At 41.1% G+C, this 26,602-nt stretch overlaps 1 protein-coding gene across 1 annotated transcript in view; it reads right to left on the bottom strand.

Annotated features, from left to right (window-relative positions):
* The window catches only part of SCMH1 (Scm polycomb group protein homolog 1), a 197,443-nt gene extending 187,299 nt beyond the window's left edge, over window positions 1-10,144 (bottom strand). Inside the window, 1 exon segment of the mRNA XM_075554608.1 lies at window positions 9,995-10,144. The gene's annotated coding sequence lies outside the window, so the exon portion shown is untranslated.
* Between the last annotated feature and the right edge of the window lie 16,458 nt (window positions 10,145-26,602).

The following is a 26,602-nucleotide window of genomic DNA, read 5'->3' on the forward strand; positions in this document are numbered from 1 at the left end:
ACTCATCAGTGTAATTAACTCCAACGATGGGATCTGCTGCTGGCAGCAAAGCAGTTCTAAGGATTAAGGAGGAATGAAGCCTCCTTACTTAAGTCACAGCCCTGCTACTACTGAAAGGAAGTTTCTTAAGGGGTGTGGTCTACTCCTATTTAAGCTTGTTGGATTGAATCATGCATCTGTCACATCAAACTCTGGTACTTTGGACTTGAGCCAACAGCCTGCTGATCCTTGGACCTATATCAGTGGCCTACGATATTAACTGTTGACCTAGGATTCATTCAACTCTGCAGCCATGAGCCAGATCTGCTGTCACTGTATTAATCTAACCACGCCTCCACTGGTGGTGTGGTGGGTTATGCAATGGGCTGCTAATCACAAGGTCAACAGTTCAAAACTACCAGTCACTTTTGGGGAGAAAGACAAGGCTTTCTACTCCTATAATGAGTCAATCTTGGAAACCCAGAGAGCCAGTTCTACCCTGTCCTACAGGAACGATGTGAGTGATAACTGACTTGATGGTATGGAGTTTTAAGTAAACTTCCACGAGTCTGTGGTTTTCTTGCTTCCTGGTTCATTAGCAAATAGGTGCACTGAATATCTCAAAAGACTCACCAGGGGCACCATCCCAAATATACTGTAAAAATCTCCAGGGCATAGTATCTATAATTTCCTAATAAATGGTCAGATGATCCAGAAACAGGCAAATTGGGAGATTATTGGCTTAGGCTGTCTCCTTCCCTAGTCTATAAAAAAGCAGTCTCAGTGAGACAGAGGAAAGACAGTCTTACCATGTTTCTTTAATATGTACTTAAGTCCCTGTACAAAGGGTTCCATACTCAACTACTAGCTCAACAGTTACTGGTTCAAACCAACCCAAAGGCACCTTGGAGGGAAGGCCTGACAATCTGCTTCAGAAAGGTCACCACCATGAAAAAGCCTATGACGTGTAGTTCCACTCTACTCACAATGGGTCACCACTGAGTTACAATCCCTTTGATGACAATTAACTTTTGTTTGCTTTCATGAACCCACCGCTGTACCAGAAAGAATCCTTGGTATACACTAGAAACACCAAGTTTTAGATGTTGCCTTGCCTTTCAGCATCTCGTACATATTCTTTAATTCATAGAAAGGCAAGACGTAAAACTATGAAATAAAGCAGGAATTGTCAAACTAGTCTGATCACTAAAGTTACTTAAGAATCTTTTTTGGTTTATTAGCAGTGGCGCTATCCATCAAACAACAAACTACTTCCAATATATAGTTAGGATAAAATATAATTCTCTCTCAATACAAAGTAAAGAACATCTTGAAAAAAATAAGTATAATTAAATAGTCTATTCAAGTTTGGATTTAACTAACATGCACTGAGCACTTCATAAGCATTAGGTACCTATACATAGGTTTTTATTAATAACTAATAAGCAGAAACACCAGCTAACTAGTAAATTGCTTAAAATAAAATTTCTTTCCTCAGCCCCACAATTTAAATGTCACTAGAGACATTTAACATATCAAAAATAAATATTCGTGTTGGGAATAAAGAAGTCCACAAAACATTAGCTACCATTTTACCAAATTCAACTCACAATTTTAAAGAAAACAATTAATGTACCCTAGTATCAAGGTCAGCATTAAAAATGAAACAAACAGTGGGGAGGGAGGGGAAAAAATGAGGACCTGATGCCAGGGGCTTTGGTGGAGAGCAAATGTTTTGAGAATGATGAGGGCAACGAATGTACAAATGTGCTTTACACAATTGATGTATGTATGGACTGTAATAGGAGTTGTATGAGTCCCTAATAAAATGATTTTTAAAGAATTTAAATACACAATTTTGAAATAAAAGAATTAATGTTCTCCTTAAAGTAAAGAAAAAAGGGAAAAAATGAAACAATAAAAACACCACACACTACACCACAACTCACATACTGTTTTGTTATTGAAGGTAAAGGAATTTACTCCAAACAACAAATTTTTATGTGCTCATTAATGGAGGTAGTAGTTAAATTGGAAGTATGGAAATTTGAGGGCTAAAAGTTGGGGAGTTTGAAAGTCGGTTCTGGGTACATAGACCCCCAACTTAAATAGGAAAGCCTGGCAATCTGCGCAGAAAGTCAAAAGCCTTAAAAAAAAAAAAAAAAAAGGTTTGTCTGATTAAATCCCCCCAAAATAACATCTACAATTATTTTAATATTAAGTCTTTTTATTTTAGAACGGTTTTTAAAAAAATAGGAAGATAGTCCTCATAATCCCTTCACCTAGTTTCCCCTACTAACTTTTTGCATTAATATATTACATTTGTTATAATTAATAGTCCAATACTGATACATTTTTACTAACTAAAGGCCCTATTAATTCAGATCCTTAGTTTTTACCTAATTTGCTTTTCCAGGTTACCATGTGATGCAATGACGGAGAAAACAGCACAGAGGTCATTTCTGACCACCATTGGCTACAGGAGGAGAGACTTCATCTCTACAACAGCCCAAAGTCAATTACCATGAGGCAGAGGTCAGACATGCCTCGACCATCCATCTTTCTTTACCGTATTCTTTTTTTTTTAATTTTAACAATTTATTAGGGGCTCATACAGAGCCAATGAATGACAGGCTGAGGCTTGAATGTAGATTCCTAAGCACCAAGCCAAAACTCTTTGCAGTACCATGCTGCTTTTAAGGACTCTTACCTTCTCGTCTAAGAAATACTGGAGATTGATCATTACAATATCATCTAATGCTGGAAAGTAGCTAAATAAAAAAGTTTTAAAAACAACAACAAAAAAATTTTTGTAAACCCTTATGGCCACTGAGTCAATTCCAACTCATAGTGACCCTATAAGAGACTAGAACTGCCCTGTGGGTTTCCAGAACTGCAACTTTTTATGGGAGTAGAAAGCCTCATCTTTTTCAGAGCTGTTGGTAGTTTCTAACTGTTGGCCTTGAGGTTAGCAGCCCAATAAGGAACCCCTACGTCATATGCAATCCTGGTTAAGAGTCTCAGGGGAGTGCCAATGGTTAAGCACTGAGCTAGGAACTAATGGACTGTTGGTGGCTTGAACTATTTATTCATTGACGCCTCAGAACAATCTAGTGATCTACTTCCAAATTATCACAGTCATAAAAACCATATTGAAGGCAGTTCTAGTCTGAAACACATTAAATTTTATATGCTTTTACACTCCTAAATTCATTTATTTAAAAATAAATAAATATAGTCTGGTCTGGCCATGTTCCAGAAGTTCCTTGAGGCAAGTAAAGACACAGCAGGACATCACAAAATCAGAGCTGGAGTCTAAAATTCCAAATCGTCTAAGACACCTAGTTGTTTTCTTCTTAAATATTACCAAGAGCAAGTACACTGGGTCTTACGTTTTCTATTATACCTTACAAAACATATTGCTGAAAACAGACTTTATTTCCATCAGGTTTGAATGCCCCAGAGGGAAGTCTACATAAGTACGAGTATAAAGCAATTATAATATGATGACACTGGGAAATGTGCCTATAAGTCAACAAGCAATAGAGATAACAATTAATATGCAAAATGTATATATTTTAACTTCATAAGCTAACAAATATATGTATAGTAATACAAAGAGACAAAATAATGCTACAGCCCTTATATGCTTCATATTTAAGAAATTTAATACATGATGACTTATAGCAGAACCAGCAGAAGGTTCAGACAGCATGGGGTCTTTAAAAGGAGGTAATAGAAGGCAATGAATCATTCTGAACAAAACATAAGGAGACCTGATTTTACATCATCATTCTTAAATATACTAGTTGTTTGACATTGGACTCATTTAATCCATCTCAGTTCCTTTTAGAAAGAGTTGATAATGATTTATCATCCTAACTACGAAGGTTATTACAAGGTTCAAATTCAATGGAAAAAATGTTACCACACCCTTCAATACTATGCAATTTTAATTAATTATTCTCCTTCACTTCACCTACCCAATGCTACCTACATCATCCCTGAAACTCCTGGGCAATACTGGATATTAACTCCTGGGTTGGATGTACTAAAGATGTGCGATATCCTATCACACTACAAAGAAGAACTCTGGTTGCACCATGGTTGAGATTTCGGCTGCTAACCTGAAGGTTGGTGGATTCTTAACTCACCAGCGGCTGCCTCATGGGAGAAAGATGGGGTACATCTTCCACATCTGCTTCCATATCTACCACTACACCAACAGCACTTACAATGATCATTTTAATCTCCTCCAGTAGGATATCAATGCCTCTAAAGCACCGGATATTTCCTATTTGTCTCCAAAGTGCCTAGTATAGAGTATAAGCTCAACAGAATGCTCCAATAAACAGATAACTGAATCTATGATACTCCCAGCCAGGGGACAGTTAGAACTGATCTGTCCTACACAAACTTGTGTTTAAACCAGTGGTTCTCAACCTTGCTAATGCCTCGACCCTTTCATACAGTTCCCCATGTTGTGGTGACCCCAACCATAAAATTATTTTCATTGCTACTTCATAACTATAATTTTGCTACTATTATGAATCGGGTGACCCCTGTGAAAGGGTCGTTTGACCCCCAAGGGGGTCACAACCCACAGGTTGAGAACCACTAGTTTAAACAAAGTTTTTAATGTAAGACAGCTACAAAGGAAAAATAAAGCTTTAGGGAACAGGCAATGATCATGAATGTGAAATGCTGCTGGTAAGGTCTGAAAGCTGCATCCCTGAAAGCGACTAGGTGGCTAGGAAGTGGCTGGTGACTCTGCTCAGGGCATTTTCAGGAGCTCTGATACTGACAGTGTGATTTGGACAAGTTTCTAAATCTTTAAATCTCAGGTTGCTTTATTGGCAAAATAAGAAACTATCACCTGTTCATATATGAGGAGCAAGCAAGACACTCTAAGTAGCAATAATGATAACCTATATGAATGTAGAGTTGATTCTAACACATAATGAGCCTACAGGACAAAGTAGAACTGCTTCACAGGGGTTCCAGAGCTGTAATATTTGTGGAAGCAGACTGCGCCCCCAGGGCTCCTTACAATACTCCTACCATGTGCTAGACACTGTGCTATTCCATGTAAATTACCTCACTGAACAAAAATCTTGAGGAAGATACTATTGTTACCTCAATTCTGAAATAAAGAAGCTGTGGCTTATTATGACGTAATGATGGAGACCAAAGCCAGAATGCTTTAGTGAATTAAGAGATGAAAGTTTATATGTCTCAAGTTTACATAATACCAAAAATTTAAGTATGAAGTATAGGCAGGGTATTGGATGGCTTAAAATATTATTTGTAAGATTTCAAGATGGGAGACTTGTTAAGAAGATTCAAATACAAAAGGAGCCAGATCAGGAGAGACCAGTCCCAGGAGGACATCATACTTGGTAAAGTGGAGGGGCAGGGAAAAAGAGGAGGGTCCTCAATGAGATGATTGACACAGAGGCTGCATCGATGGACTCAAACATAAAATCAATAGTGAGGATGGCACAGGACTGGGAAGTGTTTCATTCTGTTATACAAAGGGACGCTGTGGGTAGGAACTGACTTGTGGTACATAACAACACAGGCAAAATGAAGTGACTAGCCTACTTTGCAAATGAGTTACCTGTGGCCTACAAAGAAAGGATTGGTCAGTTTGTGCCCCTGGTGGGGAAGTCAAGCCTTGAAAGGGAAGAGGAATGTGCTTATATATCCAACCAACTACACAGAGGTTTGCAAACAAAAGCAGTCAGAGAGGAGGCATGGAACCTCATAGGAGCTGTGCCTCAGGCCATGGGCTGTAACACTGAAGGCTGTGAGCGGCCCAGAGGAGAGAGTGGCAGAGCTGGTAAGCGATGGCAGACACATGCTATGAGGACTGCAGCTCAAAGAGCTGAACCAAACTGTCACGGTGGCTATGAGATGGACCAGTTCGCAAAGGAGAAGCTGACAGCAGGATGGTAGAAGGTCCTGTCCTCTGGGGCAGAGAGGAAGCCTGCATGACAGAGATGGAGCTGGCTGGCTGGCTGGCTGGTGAGATGAGTTGAGAGAACTGGTCCTGCACTTGAGAAGAGGGATGTGCTCTCTATCCAACATGTCTTCGGCTGTGTATTGCTACTTCAAAACCCCAAACCAAAGTTCTGCTATTGAGTCAATACTCAAAGTGGCCCCATAGGACAGGACAGAGCTGACGCTGTGAATCTCCAAGACGTTAACTCTTTACAAGAGTAGAAAGCTTCCTCTTTCTCCTGATGGTAGTTTGTTAGCAGCAAGTAATTTCAAACTTTCAGCTTTGTGGTCAGCAGCCCAATGCCTAACCACTAACCCACCAGTGCTCCTAGCCAGTCTTCCCCTAGAACCAGCACCCTGGATTAAGACGACTAGCCTGAAGAACTATGAGAAAATAAACTTCTATCCGTTCAAGTTGCCCACTGTGACATTTCTGTTACAGCAGCACTAGATAACTAAGTATGAACTGCATTCTGCCTTATAATTTAGGCAGTTGCTTCATTTCTGCTAACAGAGCTTAGGTTTCTTAAACATAGGTGGAAAGGAACTAACATATGCTTACCAAAACCAAACCAAACGCACTGCCATCAAGTTGATGCCAACTCATAGTCACCTTTCAGAGCAAAGCAGCACTGCTCCTTAGAGTTGACTACCAGTTGCTTTTCTAGTAGTTTTATATATATTATTTCATTTAATCTTTTTGACACTCTGAAATGGGCACTGACATTCAGAGAGGTTAAGCAATTTCATTACAGTTATAAGGGTAAGGGAGCTGGGATGATACTGTGGGGTAAAGAAACAGTATGCAGCTAACTCCAAGGTCAGCAATCAAATCCACCAGCCACGCCTCCACAGAAAGATGAGGCTGTCTGCTCCCATAAAGCTTTACAGTACCAGAAACCATATGCAGGGTCTATACAATGAGGAGGAAACAACTTGATGACAATGATTTGGTTTGGTATGGGGCTAGAAGTAGGGCAGCACCTAGACCTGAATCATAAGTCTTTTTAAATTTAACATCTAGGATCTTTCCACTATATTTTTCCCAGAAGCCACGGGTATATCCTCATTATTTTATCTGACTGTTTCCGATCCACCCACTGATAATCTGAGGAAAAATCTCCTGCTGTCTTTTGCCACCAAATACTAGCAGAAAGAATTCTATACAGAGTATTTGCCCTCTGAGTTTCTTAGAGCGGTCTCTTCTGAGTAGACAGAGTGATTAATATGAGTCCTAAGTAAAGATGGAAAGAACTTCTAGGAAGGAAAAGTCAAAATCCATTATCTCCCCACTCTATAATTAAACACTCCTCCTCCAGTGAGGCTTATTGGATCTGGCTAGATCACACTCTATCCCACCTCCTCATCTGCCATCTATCACCCGCCTGATTAATCCCCTACATGCACTGCACCTGGTCACAACTGTACTCTGTTCCTCTCATCCTAAATCGCTTGCCACACAGATGACTCCATGTACTGGCTTCATAGCTCCACGTCATACTCAGCTTTACTGACTGACCTTTCCCTCTGTTCTAGTTAAGCTACCCACACACGGACCTAGTTGTCACCTAGAATGATTCTACACCAGACTACTAAACTCCAACATTCCACTTTCTGCCCAGACTCAGATTATTCCAGCTCACTCCCATTACAGGTCCTCGTTGATCTAAGAGAATTCAAAAAATTGCTAAAGCTTTGTGTCTAAAACTGAACTCACCATCCAGTGTTTTGTGTAAATCTTACTACCATCCCCCAACTCAACCAAATCCAAAACCTCAGCACCATGCTGGACCTCTCACCATGAGCTCTGCACATTCATGCAGTCACAAATGAGATCTCCTCTGTATGCGCAACAAAGCACAGCTCGCAGCATGGTGCGTGGCACAGAGCAGATTCATAAGTGTAGGGTGATGGTTAGAATATGCTACGTTCACATTTTCAACGATATAGTCACAGAGGTTCCCCCCTCCAATAATTTTAACTCCAATACTTTTAAAGGGCAAGAAAATTTACCTTTCTTGGATCTGTACAGATCTTTACAGGATGGTCCAGTACAATTTTTTTACCCAACTTAAGCAAAGCCACTTCTTAACACAAACATACCAAAAAACTAAACTTGACATATGTATTGCAAACTTCAAATCCATTGACCAAAATTAAAAAAGGACAAAAATAATCTATTCTAATGCTGGTATGTGCTTGTCTAGAACTATGTCAGACACAGTGAGAGTATGCTTAGAACTTGAACAAGGTCCCAGATACAAGAGCTTGGCATTTTATCTACAGGCCATCATATCTCTACTGGGCTAAAAATTAATAACCTGCAGGGAATTTGGAGGCTGATAAGAAGATCCTTTTTTAAAAAAAGAAGCCCACATACCACCAAGACTAAGTGGAGGGGGAAAAAAGTACAAAAACATAATAATGCTGGTAAATGAGCAATGAAAAGCGATCTTTTCCAGTGACTCTTAGGCTGTCTACTGGCCGTTAGAAATAAAGAGTTCAAAGTAATCAAGCTTTTTCCCCTCCAACCAAATATTATATTGTACTTTGGCACCGGACCAAGGTCTCAATCCTATTCAGAGCAAACCTAATAAGCTCTTCATTTGCATAGTCCTTTGTGCATTAAAAAGCTTTGATATACATTAATTCATTTGATAACGTGCTTACAGACATTCAAAGGGAAGGAGCCCAGATTGTAGGGCAAAACAGGTCCTCTTTCAGTTCTCTTGCGCAAACAGTGGGTATCCGTTTCGTCAAGTTCAAAATCCAGCACAGAAATGAGGAAGGGATTCGAAAAGCTGACTCGGTTAGATTTTGTCACCTTGCTCCTATTAAGAAGCTTTCCAATAAAGAGGTTATAGAGCCTATTAAGAGAAGAGATCTGAGAAGCACCGCGTTGGAGAGACAGAGGATGGAACTGGAATTATGGAGCAGAAAGGTGGGGGTGGGGAGTTGATTACTGTCTTCAATTTCTAAGCTGCTGTCCACGGGAGGGGGGGGGGTGTTGAGAACTTGGGGAAAAAACGGGAAGCAGCTGTTTCTTTCAACCCAACCTGAGAAAAGAATCTAAGAACCAAAGCTGGGCAGGAACAAAACGGGTTTCCTTGGGGAAAGGATTCGTTTCCCATGGCTGGCGGGGCTTGAGTAGGTTGGTCAAATTTCTAGGTTGGCTTTCGGGGTTTCAAAGATACTTTGGCTAGGTGTGGAAGAGGCCGACTCTGCGGACTTTGAAATGCCCTTCCCGCCGGGCGAGGTGCCGGGGTTCACCGTATCTCCTCCGCTCTCCCAGGGGCCTGTCCACGGCGGGGTCCACGTGTCCTGCCCCCCCCCCGCCCCGCCAGCCGCGCGCTCACCTCGGAGCCCCGCGGGGGCTGCCAGCCGCTCCCCCGCCCGCTTCCGCCGGGGCTCCGGGGCAGGCGGCACACGCGAGCGGCCCGGCGCGGTGTCGCCGCGGGAGCCAGCCCCGAGGAGGGCGGCTGACAGGTCCCGGCCGGACCGCGGTCCCTGCCGGCGAAGGCCCGCAGGAGTCCGCCCAGCGTCCGAGCGGGCTGACGGACCTCCACGCCACCCCTCGGCCCTGGGCAAGCCGCCTGGCCTCCCCGGCCAACCCCGGCCCCGACGGCCGGGCCCAGCGACGCTCGCACTGACAGCCCGCCCGCCCGCCCGCCGGGCCGGCCCGCCGAAGGTCCCCCAGTCCCGGCGCTTCCCTCCCGCGGCAGGGCCGCCGGGCGGACGCAGGGCCGGCCAGCGCGGACACAGCGGCAGACACGGCCGCTGGAGCTCCGGGCCGGGCTGACAGCGGCCGGAGACGCGCGGGGGCCGCGCGAGGGCCAGGCGGACCCCGACGGCGACCCGGAAAGACAGACTGACAGACTCCGGGCCCGCAGGGGCGGGGGCAGCGGCGGGGCAGCTCGCGCCGCCGCCCTCTCCGCGGGGCGGCCCCTGGTGGCCCGGACCCCTCAGGGCGCAGGCTTGCCCGGACGTGCCCGGCGGCGACGGGGGCGCTTACCTGCGGACGCAGCGGCGGCAACGCGGGGCGCTGAGAGGATCACTCCCTTCCCGCCGCCATGTTTCTGCTGCGCAGGGAGGGCGGACGGGGGGAGGCGGAGGGCGGGGGGCGGCTTCGGAGAGCCGCGGGCGGGCGGTGGGGGGCTCGACTGAGGCGGCGGTGGCGGCCCGAGCTGGGGCGGCGGGGCGGGGGCGGGGGCTCCCCTCCCCCCGGCCCCGCCCCGCCCCGCCCCCGCGCCTCCTGCCGTGAGGCGGCGCGCGCCTCGGCCGTTGGGCTCGCGCGCGGGGGGCTGGGCGCTGCGTTGGGCGGAGGGCGCCGCCGAGCGGACCCGGCCGGGCCTGCCACCCACCTTCCTCGCGCACGGGAGGCGCGTGTCCGCCCCTGGCCCTGCGGTCCGCGACTCGCTCGAGGGTAAACTGAGGCCTGGCGAGGGCTCGGGGGCGCGGGCTGGGCTAGGAAACCCGCCTCTGCGGCGGATTAACCTGCACCGACACCGCGCGCAGGCCGGCGGGGGAGATGCGAGACCGCGAACCGTGCCGCGAGCCTCTGGCCGGAGCCGAAAGCGAAGAGGGGGCCCGATGGGGACTCGAGCCCCCGCCTTGCGAATGACTAGCTTTGGGTGACCTTGGATGACCTCGCATCTCTACCCCAAGGGCCCAATGAGAGCCCTCAGCCTACCCCACAGGATTGTTGTGAGCATCAAATTCACCGTGGTGCCACGCCACGTTGGAAGTAAGCATTCATGGTTTCTCCCATTCCACAAATACAAATTGAATTCTTGATGTGGCCGGCCCTTTTATGCTTCAATTTTCTGTTAAATCACCACATTCACCCTGTAGTATCCATATGGTGACAGTGAAGACACTGAAGCTCTGGGCGGTACAAGTACTTGGCCAAGATCGCCCAGCTGGTGAAGGGAGGCTTCCTGCAGGGAGCGGTCAGCGCGGAGAGAGTGGGTCAAAGGAGGCAACCCGAGCCAGACACATCAAACTGGCCCTGAGCAGAGGAAGCAGCTGGTTTTAGACGGTGGGGGAGGCAACACACTCATTGCCATCATCGATTCCAACTCACAGCGGCCCTATGGAACACAGGAGAACTGCTCCTGTGGGTTTCTTAGACTGGAAATCTTTAAAGGAGCAGAACGCCTCATCTGTATCCCACACACAGCTGGTAGGTTCAAAATGCTTACCTAATTATTAGCAGTTAGCAACCCGGCATGGAGCCCACTACACCACCAGGCCATCTCTGCAGATGGGAAAGAGTACCATTAGAGCTGCTAAGTCCTGAGGTGTGACTGCATGTGGGAGACATTCTGATAGGCCTGGGAGGAAGCGGGGAAGAGGAGTGGGGTTAAGAGGATGACACTGGGAGTCATATTAGCCAGGATCTTAACTTCGCCTCTGAGCCTCGGGTCTGGCAATTTGTTGTACTGTGATGACTTGTGCGTTGCTATGAATTGTCATTGCATTATTGCATATCAATTAGGGTCACCTAGGGTAGACCGGCTTCAACAGAGCTTCTAGACCAGTGGTTCTCAAACTGTGAGTCACGACCCCTTTGGGGGTTGAAGGACCCTTTCAGTAACAAAATTACAGTTATGAAGTAACAGCAAAATAATTTTATGATGGGGGGGTCACCACAACTTGAGGAATTGTATTAAAGGATCACGGCATTAGGAAGATTGAGAACCACTGTTCTAGACTACGACACGAGGAAAAAAGTTGTTACCTGCTTTTAAAAGCTGATGAAAACCCGATGGATAATAAGACTCCAAACTCACAGCCGTTCGTTTCTGACTCAGAGCGACCCTATAAGAGAGGGTTGAACTGCCCCGGTGAGTTTCCAAGACTAACTTCTTACAGGAGTAGCTATGCAGCAGCTGGTGGTTTTGAACTGCTGACTTTGCAGTTAGCAGCCCAATGTGTAACTACCACACCCACACCACCCGTGTTCCTAATAACAGACTGTCAGAGTGCTAGAAGATGAGCCCCCTAAACTGCAAGGCACAATTCAAAGTCACACAGTGGACTCAAGCAGACCAATGGCCCTGGTGATGGCACAGGGCCCATAGTCCTGATAGGCAGCAGATTGCCATGAATGGGCGCTGAGTCAAGGCCACTAGCGAGGAGGACAGTGATGATGTTGAAATTAGCAAATGGAAGCCCGACTCTGGAAGGGAGGACTTGGTAAAGAACTTAAAATTTATCTCATAAGCCAGTGGTTTTCCAAGTGTGATCTTGAGAATCTTGGGTTCCCTGAGATGCTCTCTAGGGTCAGTGAGCTCAAAATTATTTTTCCTAATGCAAAAGGTTATTGGGCTTTTCATCCTCATGCTACGTGTGCAGTGAAGTTCCCACTGGATCGAGGATGTATGGTGTTGCAATAGCTTGACTCTAGAAAAGAGTTTAGAAGCCAACTGTTTTCTTGTAAGCCAATCAGAGATTTGCACAAATACAAACTATTGCAGTTCTCATTTGTTATAGTCATTTTTATTAAGAAATGTATTCACATATAATGAGCTTATTATTTTGAAGGAAATTAATAATTTGTCCTTAACTTCTAATCAGTAGAAATGAACAACATCACAAAAACTCTTCAAGGTTCTCAGTAATTTTTAAGAGTAAAAGGACCTGAGACCAAAAGATTTTCAACTCTAGGTAGGCACTAAGAAGTTATAGTATTGTTTTAAGCAGGGAACCAGCCTACTCAAATTTGCATTTTAGAATGCTCAAGACACAAGGTAGGCCTTAAGGGATGCACTTAATCACTGTACCACCAACGCTTCTTAAAAACAAAAAACCATGGTAGTGATTTTTTAAATGCCTCCTTGCCCTCCATATTCAGTCAGCTTCCAAAGCTCATTGCTTCTCCCCCACTCCGTGGACTATTGGAATTGTAATGTATTCCTTGAATCTCTAATCTACCCTCTGTTAGATTGGCTGTTAGATTAAGTCTTTATTGCCTACAGAACAAAGTCCTTAATTCCTAAGCTTTATATCCACGAATCCATTATCTGGCCTCAACTTCCCTTCCTAAAACCATGGTTGGTACTGTGGTTCAATATTTCAAACCCTCCGAAAAAGTCAAGGATGCCTATCCCATAAAGATTCCAGTCTCAGGAACCCTTTGTAGGGTCAGAATCAATTTAATGGCAGTTGGTTTGGGGGTGGACTCCCCTTTAACCACAAAACTGGGGTTCAACCCCACTAAAAATTCCATGGGAGAAAGGTAAACCTCTCAGTTGCAGTAAAGATGTATAGTATCAAAAGCCCTAGGAGCAATTACACTCTGTCCTACAGGATCACTGTGAGTTGGAATCAACTGCAGCAATGGGATTTGGGGAGTGTCTTCCTTTTAGTAGCCTTTGATTCACTCTTAACAGCCCTTTGTGTCTTTTGTTGTTTATTTCTACATATGTCCTCTTTTCTCCATTAATGGCTAAAATGTCTTATCTCGATTACTTATACAGTAACTTAGTAACAGGATCACTGTTCGATCTGTAACAGTCCCTACTGAAGTCCTTGAACTTGATAGACTTTTTAAAAAGAAAACGATGACTACAGTAGCCTACCCCATAGTAATAAAAATATGTATTCTAGAATAGATTGTCAAACTATTGTCTAGGAGCTAATATTTGAGTTTACTTTTTTATTTTACATTTTAAATGGTTAAAAAAGTCCTTCATGGTCTATGAAATTCAAATTTTAGTTTCCATAAATAAATGGGAACACAGTCTTCTTTCTTTGGTTGTTTTTGCATTACAATGGACATTATGTCCTGCAAAGCCTAAGATATTTATTATCTGGCTCTTTATCCAAAAAGTTGTCAACTTCTGATTTAGAGCTACATGTATTAGCATGAAAATATCTTAGAAATAGTACTGAACAACAACAACAAAAAGATTAGCTGTATGATGATACATAGTTTTAAAATAAAACCAATTTTGTGTAGGCACACACTAAAAAAATGTAAAGATATGCATTCAAACAAACACCAGATTCAAGGTAGTAGTTATCTCTAGGGGGCCAGGGTGAGAGCTGGAATGTCAACAGCCATACACAGGGGATCTCAACGAATTTGTAGGCAAGGTAGTGGGTACACAAGTGTGCATTATGTTCCTTTTTTTGTCAATTTAAAATAACAAAATTTCAAAATAAATGGGGGACTTCAGGTAAAGATAGCAATTTAAGCAGGCATATTTTGCAATCCCTATTTCAACAAAAATATATACAACATAAAACAGATACAGAAGAAAAAATTGGAGTCCAGAGTCTCTGAAGAAGAAACAAAAAGCTGGATAAGCTAAATGCCAACAGCTTGGAAGGCTTCTATAGATGGGGCTGAATCATCCCCAGATCTCTATGACCCCGTGGAACATGGAGAGGTCTCAGGTCACATTCACATGTTCACAAGTGGCTGCAGGGCCCTGCTCAGCATGGGTAGAGCTGATGGGGGCTACCAGGGCCCTAGGCCCAAGAAGCTGACTTAGAGCTGTGTTTTGAAGTGGTGGAGCAAAGGGCAGCCCAGAAGCGTGGGTTCCCCTGTGCTAACCCCAAACAACAAACTTAGAGTCATTTTTGAAAGCTGTGCAGCAGCTAGCGTGCACATTTTAGGGCTCCTGGCTCTGGGCCTGAACTTGTCTGCTTAAGGGTTTGGGTTTTTTTAAGCAACAGAACAGCAGTGTGCACATATTCACAAACCCCAGGGCCCTGGGTCTGAATATACTAGTTTAGGGCTATTTTCAAACCAACAGAACAGAGGGATATGTATATTCACAGGCTGTACTCCTATAGTGCACACCAGATTAGTACCTTGATAAGTACATATCAATAACAAAAAAAGAGGAAGCAACAGCTGGCTTTGTCCTGGACCTTTTTTCATTTCAATTTATATCTACATTTGACTAATTATTTCTAGTTTTGAGGGTTTTTTAAAAACTTTCTTTTTGGTTGATGTGTTTCTTTGTTGGCTAGAAGTTTTCTTGGTCTTGGCTGTTGTATATTTGTCTCTGTCACCTTTTTAAAAATCAAAGTATTCTTTTATCATTTTATCTGGTGGCGACAACTAGCAGCACATGACCCAATCACTCTTGCAACACTGATAGTTTCACCTAGTAGACAAAGATCACCAACCACTCAGTCAACAAATATACATAAATTTGACAAATAAAAAACACAGTATTTCAGAGACAACAATTACAGTCCATCTAAAGAAATAAGAGAGATGGCAAAAACCAATGAACAATACATAGAGCCAAGATACCTTCCTGGGGGAGATTAGGCATTGGAACTACCAGAAAAAGAATACAGAAGAAGGATTCTTAGATACTTATAACAGATGGATACAAAGATCAAATGAGCTATGAGGAAAATAGGGAAATATTATAGAAGAATTCAGGAGCAGTGGGGGAAATCAATCAGAAAATTAAAACCATACAAAAGCACCAAGTAGAAATCCAGATGCTTAATAGTAAGATATCAGAAATAGGTAATACATTGAAAGAGCAAAGCAATAGAATTGAAGCAATGGAGACCTGAATCAGTGAACTTGAAAATAATTCTTGCATTACCAAATTATGAAAAGAATGATCCATAGCAAGATCATTGGTGTGACAATGAGGAACACTATAATTTTTAATAGGAATTCCAGAACAGGATGAAACAAAAACATAAGAGAAAATTTTCCAAGTGCTGCTGGAAGAACACTTCCCAAATTTCATGGAAGAGGGAAAAAATAACCATACAAGAAGCTGAAAGATCCCAAATAAGCTAAACCACAAGAGAAAAATCACCACAACATGTCATAGTCAAGTTTTTCAAAATCAAAGATAAGGAAAAATTACTGAGGGCAGCTCCAAAAAAAAAAGGAGAGGGGATGAAAAATTACATACAAAGGGGAAGCAATAAGTAAGCTCTGGTTTGTCAGAAGAAATCATGCAGTGAACCACATATATAAGACTAAAAGACAAATTGCCAACCAAGAATCTTACATCCAGCAAAACTGTCCCTCAAATACAAGGGAGATATAAGGTCATTTCCATATTAGGAAAACTTAAAGGGATTAGTAAAAACAAGACCAAACTTGGAAAAATACTAAAGGATATTCTTTGGACAGAGAATCAACAGCAGTAGCAGACATCAATCTGAGATCAACATACTAGACAACACCACACAATAATTACTTATTGTAGTAATTAAAGTGAAACAAAGATTGAAAAGATAGAGCCGGAGATATCAATCCACAAGGAAGATAATGAGAGTAAATAGAGGGAATAATGTAGATATGAACCATCCAAACAAAAATTCAAGCAGGTTTTAAAAGTGATTACATTGTTTCATACTTGGGTAGAAAGAAATAATAAGGTAACCTAAAAGAAAATAAAACCACTCAAATAAAGAGGGAAATCACAAAGACTTAGTAAACAGTTAAACAATAGGAAAGGAAAATAACACAAAATGAACTCAGCACAGAAAATGACAAGCCAACAATACAAACACACACACATAAAATGACAGCAATCACTCCACACCTATCAAAACAACAATGAATGTAAATAGATTCAATACAGCAATCAAAAGACAGATTAGCAGAATGGATAAGAAAACAGAACCCAACAATATGCTGTTTATAAGCAACACACCTTAAAGACAAAAGTAGTCTTCAAAGCAAAAAAAAAAAAAAGCAGGAGTAGCAATATTAATCTCAGATTAAATAGACTTCTAGGTACAATTCAACATGAGAGAAAAATGATCAAAAGGCAATAAAACACAAAGATATAAATATAATATCTGTGCACCCAATGAAAGACTATCAAAATACATGAAGCTCATGGATTTTTAGAGAGAAATAGTACAATAATAGTAGGAGACTTCAATAGATCATCACTCTTCAAGAAAGAGTAGTCAACTAAAAAGAAATTCAACAAAAATACAGAACACATTAATTTAATTTCTTAGATATATGCAGAACACCCACCCAATAACAATATGTATTCTTTGCCAGGACACACAACACATTCTCCAGAATAGACCATATGCTAGGCCACAGAGAGGGCTTTATTAAATTTTAAAACATTGAAATATTATAGTTTTCTCAAATAACAACTCTATAGAATTTTATATAAATAGGAAGACCACAGGAAGAATTCAAGTATGTGGAGTTGAACAATACATTGATTAAAACTACTAAGCAGTTGAAAGGAGTGAGCAATTTAAATTCTTTGAAACAAGAATAAAAATAGAATATACTAAAGCCTTTGGGACACAGCTAAAGCAGTACTCAGAGTTTATAGCAATAAATGCACACATCATTAAGAAAATTAAACAACTTAAGCCAACATCTCCAACTAAAACAAGAGCAGCAAAATAAACCTTTTGTCACTAGAAGAAAAAATAGATTATAGGAGAAATAAATCAGAAAACAGAAAAGCAATAGAAATAATAAAAAACAAAAAGTTGACTCTTTGAAAAGATTGATAAAACACCGACAGACTTAACAAAGGAAAAGAAAGTGAAAATGCAAATAGCACAAATCAACTGGGCAACATCACCACAGAGCCAATTGAAAGAGATGATAATACAATACTATGAAGAACTGTACTCCAACAACTTTGGAGACCTCAAAAAATGGACCAATTTCTATAAATATACTACCAACCTAAGCTAACACAAACTGAGGTAGTAAAACAAAAACAGATCCATAACAAAAGAAAGATCTGGTCATTAAAAAGCTTTCAAGTAAAACAATAACAACAACAAAACCCAAGGCCAGACCATTTCACTTAAAAATCATATCAAATATTCATAGAAAAGCTGACACCAGTTCTACTCAAACTATTCCAGAATATAGACAAGGATAACAGGCTCCCAAATTTATTTTATGAAGTGAGTATACCCTGATACCAAAATTGGGCAAAAGCATCACCAGAATAGAAAATTACAGACCAATATCCTTTATGAACATAGATGCAAAAAATTCTCAATGACATTCTAGTTAATAAAATCCAACAAAATATCAACAATACAACCAAGTGTGGGTTCTCCCAGGTATGCGAGGATTGTTCAACATTAGAAAACAATCAATGTGATCCACTTTAAATAAAACAAAGGAGAAAACCACAGAACATTTCAATTGATGCAGAAAAGGCATTTGACAAAAATCCAACATCCATTCCTGATAATACTTAGCAAAATAGGAATAGAAAGAAATACCCTTAACAGAGTAAAGAGCTTACACATAAAACCAACCACCAATGGTCTGTCAGTTTGTTGTACTGTGGTGACTTGTGTGTTGCTGTGTTGAGAGGCATGCCACTGGCATTCCAAATACCATCAGAGTCACCCAAAGTAAATAGGTTTCAGCTGAGTTTCCTAAAAACAGACTACATAGAAGGAACAGGCTGTTTACTCTGGAGGAATAGCTGAAGAACATATTTGCCACATTGAACACCTGACAGAAGACCTGATGGGCTGTGGAAGACATCAAGAACATCATACATGAAGAAAGGAAAAAGGTTATTTAAAAGACAGGAAAGAAAAGATCAAAGTGGATATCAGAAGAAACGGAAACTTGCTCTTAATTGTGGCATAGCTAAGGCAAATGGAAGAAATAATGAAGTCAAAGAATGAAACAGAAAATTTCAAAGGGCAACTTGAGAAGACAAAGTCAAATATAATGAAGTGCACAAAGACTTAATTAGAAAATCAAAAGCAAAGAATATACTCAGCATTTCTTAAACTGAAAGAACTAAAGAAAAAATTCAAGCCTTACGTTGAAATATTGAAAGTCTATGTGAAAAATATTGAATGATTGAAGAAAGCATCCAGAGAAGATGTAGAGAATACACAGAGTCACCATACCAAAAGAAGACAGTCCACCATTTCAGGAGGTGACAAATGAGCAGGAAGCAATGGTACTGAAAGAAGGAGTCCAAGCTGTACTGAAATCATCAGCCAAAAACAAGGCTCCCAGAATTGATGGAATACCCATTAAAATGTTTCAACAAACTGATGAAGTACTGGACGTACTCACTCATTTGTGCCAAGAAATTTGGAAGACAGCTAGTTGGCTAACTGACTGGAAGAAGTCCATATTTGTACTCCTTACAAAGAAAGGTGATCAACAGAATGCCCAGATTATAGAACAACATCACTGATAGCACATGCAAGTAAAATTTTGGTTAAATTCATCCAACAATGACTGCAGCAGTACATTGACAGAATTGCCAGAGGTCCGGGCCAGATTCAGAATAGGATGAGGAACAAACGATATCACTGCTGATGTCAGATCGATCTTGACTCAAAGCAGAGAATACCAGAAAGATGTTCGCTTGGGTTTTATTGACTATGCAAAAGTCAATGATAAATTTGTATGTATCATAACAAAGTATGGATAGCCTTGAGAAGAATGGGAACCCTAGGCCACTGCACTGTGCTCATGTGGTACTTGCACATGGATCAAAGGAATGTGGCATGGTTTAAAATCAGGAGAGGTGAGCATCAAGACTTTTATCTTCTCATTATATTGAGCAAATAAACCAACTGCTGGACTTGATTGAGAAGAATATAACAACGGGATTGGAGAAAGGCTCATTAACAACCAGTGATGGGCAGATGCCATAACTTTGCTTGCTGAAAGTGAGAAGAACTTGAAGTACTTGCTGATGAAGATCAAAGATTGCATACTTCAATATGGATTATAAGTCAATGTAAAGAACAAAATTCTCACAAATGGACAAATGGGTAATATTATAATAAATGGAGAAAAGATTTGTCAAGAAGTTTATCTTGCTTGAATTCACAGTCTGTGCTCATAGAAGCAGTAGTCAAGAATTCAAAGGATGACTTGAGGCTATAAAACATCAAGACAAGGCTGGGTCAAATCTCCTTCCAGAAGGAGGACCTAGTTGAGAAATCAAGCCAAAACCAGGGGAGGAGAGCATCTACATTTTGGAGGAGACACTGATATTTCTGTTGGTGAGTAGGGTGAATGATTGAGGAAAAGAAACCTCACATTGGGAAGGGATGCTAGACAATGATTGTAGGGAACCTAGGGGGACAATGGACCATATTTTATGTTCCTAGGTAGACACTATGAATACGTTTTTACCCAACCATGCCATGGACTAAGCACCATGATGACCTTGGATGCTGGCTTTGCAGGCAGCATGTGAAGGTCTTAACATAAATTAACTGAATCCTGCCTTGAAGTTGACTGTACCCTTAGACTGAGCACTGGGGTAATTGGATGGGAGAGGTTGGTATTTATATTTTCATTTGTCAATTTGAGGATTAAGAGTGAAGGGGTGGAGTCTAGCCTGTCAATCAGGTGATTGTCAATGAGGCCTCTGTGCAGGCATGGCCTTCTCCTGAGGATTCTGGGAACTTCTTTATTGTCCTTGGAGGAATGACACACTCTCTGTGCTCACTCTCTGCAAGACATTTCGAAGGAGAAGCTGCCTGAAACTACCCTGAGGCAGTTAGAGTTTCAGAGCTGAAGGAACCACGTGGAGACCCATACTAGTACTGAGATGCTCACTATGCCACTGGATCCACAAGACTGCCAAGCCACTGGCCCATGATCTTCCTGCATTCGGTATCATTGCATGTGTTTCCTGGAAGAAGTATGCCATCTTGTGTGATCCAAAGATGACAATAACAAAACCAAAATGTGATGAAGGGAAAAGCATAAGAGCTTCCATTGTGAAGGCTATGGAGGACAATGGGAACCCCGAACCCTTCTGCAGAGCAGCTAGTCAGATTAATCCACTGGCAGTCCCCTCTAGCCACAGACAAGGGCCTCAAGCAGCTTTACTATCAGATAGAGATCACTGTAATTTTCATTATGTTGGATCAAACTTGATACTTAGTCAATTGACCTCCCTCCTTTTAAAATTAATCATTTTATTGAGCGCTCATACAGATATCATAACAATCCACAATTCAGTTAGAGCAGCATAATTGTACAATTGCTGCCGCCATTAGTTTCAAAACATTTTGATATTCTTTAATTCTTTGCTATCAGCTCTGCTTATCCCCTCCCTCCCCCACCCTGAGCCCCAGCAGCCCTATAGTATATTATATATTAATATTTTGCCTCATTTTATACCATCCATTGTTTCTGTTCACCTACAATTTTATTATTTATTCCCTTCACATGGGGTTATACAGTCATCATTGCTATCAGCCTCTCCTGTCCCTGTCTCCCACCCCCCCCCCCCCCCCGTCTTCCCATACCGTCAGGGAATCATTACTTCTGTTACTGTCTCTGAAGAGCTATCTATCTTGTCTTTCATGCATTGAACACTCTTAATTATACAAATGAACACATGCAGGTCTAACAATATTAATGAGGTAAAACAAAGACCATAATAGTAAGGTGGGGCAATTATTAAAGAACTATAGAATATTTATGTGTTTCATCAGTGCTATACCCTACCCTGGATATATCATCCCTTCCATGTTGACCTTTTGAGGGACTGTCCAATTATCTTACAGGTGGGTTTTGAGTCTCCACTTTGTCTATGCTCCTTCATGTCAATTTGATTGCTTGTTTTTGAACTTCTGTCACCTCTTCCCGTTGATATCTTATGATCACACAAGCTGGTGTACTTATTCCATGTGGACTTTGTTGCTTCTCAGCTAGATGACTGCTTGCTTAACTTCAAGCCTTTAAGACACCAGATGGGGTAGCTGGACACCATCAGCTTTCTTCACCACATTTGCTAAGCACCCATTTTGAGTTGACTTTCCTCTTGACCCAACCTGAATTTGTCCTAGATGCAAGTATTTCTTGCTTGTTTCATGACAAACATTTATTCCATAGCTTTTTGAATATTGATGGTGGGTTTCTTTTTCTTACTCATTATTTGTATTTTATAATACTATTATTTTATCCTTATCACTTTATTTTGTTTTTTATTGTTTCTGTTGGGCTTTACTGTTTGTGAAACACAGAGGAATAGATGCATAGAGATAATAACTGATGCAAGGGTCCATAGGGGATGTAGGGATTGGGGATAGGCAATAGGGAGGTTGAGGGAATTTGGGGAGCACTGTGGTAGTACATAATCTGGTGTCAGTTTGAGGATTAAGACTGTAGGGGTGGAGTGTAGCCTGTCAGTCAGGTCATAACCAATGAGGCCTCTGTGTGGGCCTGGCCTTCTCCTGAGGATTCTAGGAACACCTATCTTGACTCACTCCCTGTGAGACATCCCTGTGGAGAAGACACATGGAGAGAAGCTGATGGAGCCAGACCTCTGGTGCTGGAGAAGCTACACAGAGACCCATACCAACACTGAGATGCTTACAAGGCCACTGGATCCACAATACTTCCCTCTCACTGACCTGTGATCTTCCTGCATTTGACATCATTGCATGTATTTCGTGAGTCTGAAGAGGACTTTATAAAATGGTATCAGATATAAGGGCTAATATCAGACTTATGGACTTGATCTGGCCTGGGCTGGGATGTTTTCTTAATGTACTGTTACTCTTTATATCAAGCTCTTTCTTATACACATATGAGTGTCTCTGGATTTGTTTCTCTAGTCTACCTGGACTAACACCAATACCTTGAACATTTTGTCAGGAGATTCCAGTGCCTGGAGAAGGACATCGTGCTCGGTAAAGTAGAGGGGCAGGGGAAAAGAGAAAGGGTTGACACAGTGGCTCCAACATAAAACAATTTTGAAGATGGGGCAGGACTGGGCAGTATTTATTTCTATTACACATAGCATTGTTATGGTCGCGACTCACTGGCACTTAACAACAACAGAAACAACACAAAACCTGTGGTCAACATCTTTCTCAATGGGGAGAAACTAGAAGCATTTATCTTGCAAACAGGAATCAGACAAGAATGCCTTCTACTGCCTTTCTTATTCAATATTGTACTGGGGATTTTAACGAGAACTATTAAACAACAAAAAGAAAGGTATCCAAATTGACAAGAAGACAAGATATGGTCTATTTTCAGATGATATTGTTTTATATGTAGGGAACTCCAAAAGATCACCAAGAAAATTATTAGAACTAATTGAAAGATTCAGCATCATGATGTGTTATAAGAGCAACAAAGAAAAATCAATTGAGTTCAGAAAAGGAAATCAAGGGAACAATACCATTCATAATAACAACCCTAAAGGTGTCCCCTAGGTCCATCCCTGTAATAAACCTAACCAGAGAAATAAAAGAATTGTACAAAGAAACATACAAAATGCCATTACAAGAAACCCCAAATAACCTACATGAATAGAAGAACATACCATATTTATGGATAGGAAGACTTGATATTGTGGAAATGTCAATACTAGCCAAAATGATGTATACGTACAATGCGATCTTAATCCAGATCCCACAATTATTATTCAAAGTGATGGAAAAGCTGATCTTCAATTTTGTATGGAAAGGAAAAAGACCCAAGATAAGCAAAGTAATACTGAAGAACAAAATAAGAGGCCTATCACATTCCAATCCAATCTCAAAACATACTGTCCATATACGATAGGCAAAGCAACCTAGTACTGGAGCAGCAAGAGACACATAGACCAATTGAACAGAATAGAAAGCATAGAGATTAATGTATCTACTCACACAGAATTAATTTTCAACAAAGGATAAAAAAATGCAGAAGCAATCATCTCGATAAATGGTGCTCACATAACTGGATTTCCCTTTACAGAAGAATTAATCAGAACCCATATCTCACTTCATATACAAAAACTCAAAATAAATTAAAGACTCATATAAATATGAGTTCTCAATGAAAAAGTAGAATTAAGTCTAGGGGTCCAAATACATGATATGAACACACTATCAAACATAATGAAAAATACATACAGTTGAAGATAGTGTAGATGAACAGAATCTCCTAAAAATAAGAAACATTTTAAAAATTCAACAAAGTAGTAAAAAGAAAATCCACAGACTGTGTGTGTGTGTGTGTGTGTGTATGACATATCACCAAAGGGACTCATCTCTAAAATTTCAACACCTGTAGAGAACTTCAACACCTCAACACCAAAAAAAAGGACAAATAACCCAATTGCAAAGTGAATAGAGGATATGAACAATTGGTCTACCAAATAAGACATTCCAGTGGCCACAAACATGAAGAAATGCTTTTAATCTTAAACTAGTCATCTAATAGATGAAATTCAAAATGACAATGTGATATCACTTTTCTCCAGCATTGATAGCAAATATTAAAAAACAAAACAACAAAGGCTGGAGGGGGTGCTAAGAGACTGGAACCCTCATACACTGTTAGTGAGAGTATAAATTAATGCAATCACTATGGAAAGCAACATGGCACTTACACATTTGACCCAGCAGTGGTTCTACTTAGTATATACATTGTAGAAAAAAAATTGTATAGCACAAAGATATACACACACACACACACACACACACACACACACCCTTGTTTATCACAGCGTTATTCACAATAGCAAGAACATGGAAACAACCTAAATCCCCACCTGTGGAAGAATGGATAAATGAACTTGGTGCATAGACACAATGGAATACTACACATTGTTAAAGAATAATGATGAAACTGAACAGCTCATGATGTGGATGGACTTATAGGACATTACGTCGAATGAAGTTAGTTGAAAACAAAGAACAAGTATTCTATGAAACTGCTGTTTAAAAAAAATCAAGATAAGGTTTTCATACCAAAAGAAACAGACTTTGATAGCTATCATATGTGGGAGGGGAAGCGCAGAAAGGGGAAGCAATATACTAGAGGGTAGATAGGTGTTCATTTTGGTAAAGGGGAGGATAAAATACAAGAGGGAGGTGGATAAAAAAGGAGGAATGGGAAAGGGGCAGGGAAACAGAGCAAACCATTTGGATATTTGATACATTGTTTCAAATGGTGAATGCAAAAAATGAGGATCTGACATATAAATCTGTACCTAATTCATAATTTAAAAAGGACAAGATAGTCAATGAGACCAAGAAAATTAACAAATGAGGCTCAAGAACTTTTTTGTTTGTTTGTTGAAATGTTTTTCTGTATATGAAATCCAGGATAAATAAATCTGTAGGCAGTAACTGAATTAATGATTCTTTGGGTTCATGTCAGTGGAGGTTGGGGAAAATGGGAAGAATGAAGGAACTGTTTTAAAACAAATTGTGATGCTTGCATAACTCTTCTTGGTGTGAATTATATGCCAATAAAACTGTTGAAAATTTTTTTCTATGGGTGAATCAACAGGGGCCTGCCAAAGGCTCCAAATTGCATCTCTGTCACTGACACTCAAGGACCATTGAATCAGCTGGATCATATGGACCAAGTAGCAGAACAGCTTGCATGGCAGCTTGAACTTCTTGCAGAGCCTTTTCTTGTTCTGGGGCCCAACTCAAAACTAGCAACTTTTGAATCACTTGATAAGCCACAGCACACCCAAATGAGGGATTCATTGCCTTTAAAACCCAAAGAGGCCCACCAGACACTGTGCCTCCTGTTCAGTTGTGGGAGAGGCCAGATGCAAGCACTTCACTTTAGTAAGAATAGCTCAACATACTCCACACCACCAAACCTCTAGACATTTTACTGAGATGAAAGGTGCTTGAATTTTTGTCATATTAATTTGTTACCCTTTAGCACACAGATGACCAATAAGTCCAGAGTCATTGATACTTCTTCCTTACTAGGCCCACCCAGCATAATATCATCAATCTAATGAACTAATGTGGCATTTTGTGGAAGGGAAAGGACTAAATTATGACATAGTGCTCGAGAGTTGATATAACTTTGAGGGAGAACTGTGCAAGTGTATTATTGCTCTTGCTAACTGAAGGCAAACTACTTTTGGTGATCCTCCAAAATTGAAATCGAGATAAAAGGCATTGGTCAGATCAGTACCTGCATACCTGGTATCAGGAGAAGTATTAATTTTCACAGGCAAAGATACCACATCTGAAACAGTTGGTGTCACCACCTGGCTAAGTTTATGATATTCCACAACCAGTATCCAAGGTCTGTCTGTTTTTGGCACAAGATGAATAGGTGAGTTAAATGGAAATGTGGTGGGGATCATTACCCCTGCATCCTTCAAGTCCTTGATGGTGGCACCCTGTAATCCCTCCAGGAGTTTAGTATTGCTTTAGCTTACTATTTTTCTCGTAGCGGCAGTTCTAATGGCTTCCACTTAGCCTTTACTACCATATTTGCCCTTTCCCCACATGTCAGGATCCAATATGGGCACGATTTCTGATGGGACTATAAAGTGGTACAGCCACAGTGGGAAACAGTATGGTCCTTCCTTAAAAGCTGTAAATACAATACCATTTGATCTAGAAATACCATTACTGTGTTTATATCCTAGGGAAATAGGAGCCAGAAAATGAATAGATATATGCCCATTTATGTTTATTGAAGCATTAGTCACAATAGCAAAAAGAAGAAAACAATCTAACTTCTCATCAGTGGGTGATTGGATATGAAACTATGGCACATATACAAAATGGAATACTATGCAATGTTAAAGAATAATGATGAATCCATGAAGCAACCTTAAAATGTGGATTAACCTGGAGGGCATTATGTTGAATGAAATAAATCAACCACGATAGGATAAATATTGTATGAGATCATTAT

The sequence above is a fragment of the Tenrec ecaudatus genome, chromosome 1 (genome assembly GCF_050624435.1).
Source record: "Tenrec ecaudatus isolate mTenEca1 chromosome 1, mTenEca1.hap1, whole genome shotgun sequence".
Classification (NCBI taxonomy): domain Eukaryota; kingdom Metazoa; phylum Chordata; class Mammalia; order Afrosoricida; family Tenrecidae; genus Tenrec; species Tenrec ecaudatus.